Source organism: Nicotiana tomentosiformis, chromosome 3 (genome assembly GCF_000390325.3).
Source record: "Nicotiana tomentosiformis chromosome 3, ASM39032v3, whole genome shotgun sequence".
NCBI classification, from domain to species: domain Eukaryota; kingdom Viridiplantae; phylum Streptophyta; class Magnoliopsida; order Solanales; family Solanaceae; genus Nicotiana; species Nicotiana tomentosiformis.
This window is the reverse complement of record NC_090814.1, coordinates 11906047-11910685: the sequence shown is the minus strand read 5'-3', so window position 1 is coordinate 11910685 and position 4639 is coordinate 11906047.

Here is a 4639-nt window from a genome sequence, read left to right as displayed (position 1 = left end):
AACATATAGCCTAAACATGATTTTTAACATGACTTATAGTCAAATTTCCACAACACATAGAGAACACATAATTATCAACAAGTTATTCAACTTTACAGTTTTCACGGGACGGACCAAGTCACAATCCCCTCGGTGCACGCCCACACGCCTGTCACCTAGCATGTGCATCACCTCCAAAATAATCACATGATACGAAAATTCGGAATTTCATACCCTCAGTACCAGATTTAAAACTGTTTCTTACCTCAACCCATGTAATTCTTTATTCTGCTATGCCCTTGCCACGAGAATTGGTCTATGAAAGCCTCGTATCTCTTTGAAGCCCTAGTAAAATCCTTGTGAAATCTTCAAACCTTGAACAAGAATTGATGGATAAATGACTAAGTCTCCACTTTCTCTCTCTAAAATGCTCTCACCTCTCTCTAAAATATCAAGTAAAACCCTTCAAAATGACCCTCAATAGTGTTTTATAAGAATGGGATCGGGTTTATAAAATCAGAAAAATGAAGCTCCGGAACAGGTTCTGCGGTCGCATATGCGATCGCATAATGGTTATGCGGACCGCATATCGGTCGCATAATCGGTGTCCAATATTGGCAAACATTTGTTTGTGTATGCGGTCACTATGCGACCCGCATACCTGTTCTGCGGCCGCATAGTGACCGCAGAACTATTATCCGGTCGCATAGTCGACCGCAGTTTTCATCCAAACTGGCCCTCTTCTGCCTCACTTCTACGGCCATTATGCGGCCCGCAGAGTGATTATGCGGTCGTATAATGGACCGCAGAAACGTGTTTTTCCGCCGAAAATTTTCTTTATTTTCCGGTGCATTGTTCAACCTAAAAAGTCCGAGCCGTGGCTCGCAAGCTCGCCGCGAGAAATTTCTACAACCTTTGTACTAATTGATCTACCTCGACACCACACAACCTTAATTTCCTTAGCAAAAATTCTCCGGGTCACTACATATACGTCAACATCTGGTCAACCTTTTCAACTAAATTTTGAAACCTTAGAACTAGGTGTTCCAAATCATTCAAAAACCTCATCGGACCTGAACGAATTACCCCCGGCAAGTCATATAACAAATATAAAGCATAAATTGAGCAGTAAAGTGGGAAACGGGGCTGTGATACACAAAACGACCGGTTGGGTCGTTACAATGACAGATATCACAATATTTGCCTAAATAACTCGAGTGTAAGAATTTGTACGATATATCCATCAGACACATCTTATATATTCGTAGTGCTAGAAAGGATTATATTATGCTTGGCTTACCACACTTCTTCCTTCAATTAATTTTAGAAGGTCTTTCATGTCAATAAGGTGTTCTGAGCATTTACAAGAGTTTTCTTGATCTCACTCATCAAATAATAGTCTAATTTGTATTGCTAACTTTTTTTTAAAGGATATAATATGTATATTACCCTTAAATTCTCTTTATTCTCCTAATTGGAGGATTAATCATATTCCATCTTATTTACTGAATTTTATTAAATATTCATGACTAATTGTTTAGTTTCATCCGTTACAAAATGTCCTCTCTATTTATTTGAGTACTCTTCATAAATCTCATAGCCATTCACATCCCCTATCACCCCAAGTTTGTGTGGGTCGAGAAAGAAAAATATATGTCATGTGAAATGTGTAATTCATTTATAATTTTAGGAGTAGAGCTAGAGATTTTTTGGTTGTCGAATCAGAATATGAAGAAAAAAAAAAGTAGGTTTGAGGTATGCAAAGGAAAAGAAGAACAAAAAGTGATCCAATTAATATCAATGACAAGTTACATTTAATTGTTTTTCCTTTTTCCATTTCTTCTCTTTGTCTATTTCCTTTTGTGTCCTCCCCTTTTTAGTTTCTTTTTTCTATATCTCGAGAAACGGAACAAAAATGTGAATCATGTGAAGCATTTCATGGATTCTGTTTTATAAAAAAACTAGTGGGAACCAAGGGGAAGGCTTATTCATAAGAGGTAGATCCAATAAAAAAGATTCAAGTAGTGAGAGACCTAAATCAAGGTCAAAATCCAGATACAGAAATATGATATGCAAATATTGTCATAAGAAAGGTCACATTATTTCTAAATGTTTTAAATTGAAAAACAAAGAAAAACATACAGAAAAGGAAAATGAACACAAAAATACTGATACTGCCGAAACAAGTGTAGTTGCTGATGAGACTGGGGGAACTATGTTTTAGCAGTTAATAATAGTTTCAAATCTAACAATGAGTGGATTTTAGATTCGGGTTGTTCTTAACATATGTTTCCCAATCTGGATTTATTTACCACATATGAATCTATTGGAGGTGGAGTTGTCTTGATGGGCAACAATGCTGCCTGCAAAGTTATTGGAAAAGGTACAGTCCGAATCAAAATGCACGATGGTATGGTGAGAACTCTCATCGATGTTAGACATGTTCCTGACTTGAAGAAAAATCTCATCTCTTTGGGTACTCTAGAATCTCTTGGGTGTAAGTACACAGGTGAAGGTGGAGTTCTGAAAGTTTCTCATGGTCCTCTTGTGATCATGAAAGCACGCAGATCTGGTACGTTGTATACTCTATTAGGATCTACTGTTACAGGTGCTGCTGCAATTTCAATATCAGATAAATCAGATTCTAACATCACCAAATTGTGGCATATGCGACTGGGGCATTTGAGTGAAAAAAGTCTTTCCATCCTCAGCAAAAAAGGTCTCTTATGTGGCCAAAGTACTGGAAATATGGAGTTCTGTGAATATTATGTGTTCGGGAAGCAGAAAAGAGTCAGCTTCAAATCTCCACCGATTCATTGAACAAAAGATACTTTGGATTACATTCATTCAGATTTTTTGGGTCCTTCATGTACCCCATCAAAAGGTGGTGCCAGGTATATGTTAACTTTCATTGATGATTATTCAAGGAAAGTTTGGGTTTATTTCCTGCAAAATAAAAGTGATGTTTTCTTAAATTTCAAACAATGGAAAGTTTTGATTGAGAAGAAAACAGGAAAACAGGTTAAGCGTCTTAGAACGGATAATGGCTTAGAATTTTGTAATGATGAATTCAACGAATTTTGTAAGAATGTAGGAATTGCTCGACACCGTACTATGAGAATGACACCTCAGCAAAATGATGTGGCAGAAAGGATGAATATAACTCTTTTGGAAATGGCTCGTTGCATGATTTCAAATGCTGGGTTGACACAAACGCCTTTTGGGCAGAAGCTATCTCTACAGCTTGTTATATTGTCAATCGAGCTCCTTATACACCTTTGAACTTTAAGACTCCAGAGGAAATGTGGTCAGGTACTCCTGCTAATTATTCTGATTTAAAGATATTTGGTTGCCCTGCATACATACATGTAAATGACGGAAAATTAGAGCCAAGGGCTAAAAAATACATTTTCCTTGGGTATGTATCTGGGTGAAAGGATACCGACTATGGTGTCCTGATCCCACGACACCAAAATTTATAATTAGCAGAGATATAACCTTTGATGAATCCTCTATGTTACATTCTAGAAAAGAGTCGTCTAGTTCTTGTAATAGAGATGGAGGAAAGAGAACGCAAAAGCAAGTCGAGGTTGAGATTGGCATTCCTTCTGAGCCAAGCTCATCAACTTTGGAGCAAAATACATTTGAAACTCCTTAAGTTGAGCCAGAAGCTGAAATTTCTGAAGTTGAGACTCCTGAAGTTGAACCAGAAGAAGGGGAGTATTCTATATCCAAACATAGACCAAGAAGAGAAGGTAAACAACCATTAAGGTTTGGAGATTATATTGCATTTGCTTTTTCAGTTGCACAGAAAACTGAAAAAATTGGAGAACCATCAAAATATTCAGAAGCAATTTCTAGTGCTGACTCAGCCAAGTGGCTGATTGCAATGAATAAAGAAATTGAGTCTCTCCACAAGAATGGTACTTGGTCTCTTGTGAAGCCGCCATCAGAAAAAAGAATTGTTGGTTGCAAATGGGTCTTCAAGAAAAAGGATGGCACTCCAGGGGTTGAAGATGTGAGGTATAAGGCACGATTAGTTGCTAAGGGCTATAGTCAGGTACAAGGAGTTGATTTTAATGATATTTTCTCACATATTGTTAAATATAACTCTATTCGTGTCTTGCTTGCCTTTGTTGCCATATATGATTTGAAATTAGAATAACTTAATGTTAGGACAGCTTTCTTACATGGAGAACTTGAGGAATAAATATGCATGCATCAACCCGAAGGATTTGAAGTTGAAGGAAAAGAAGATCATATTTGCTTGTTGAAGAAATCCTTGTACGGATTAAAGCAGTCTCCAAGACAATGGTACCTTTCCTTTATGTTGGGTCATGGTTATTCGAGGAGCATGTATGATAGTTGTGTTTACTTCCGGAAGTTAAATGATGGTTCATTTGTGTACTTATTACTTTATATTGATGACATGCTCATTGTTGCTAAGGATTTAACAGAAATTCACAATTTAAAAAGTCAGCTGAAAAGTGAATTTGAGATGAAAGATTTGGGAGCAGCTAAGAAAATCCTTGGCATGGAGATCGAAAACCCAACAGGCTATTCCTGGCCCAGAAGAAGTACTTGGAGAAAGTCTTGGAGAGATTTGGCATGAAAGATGCTAAACCAGTTAGTACCCCTCTTGCTGCTCATTTTAAGTTAT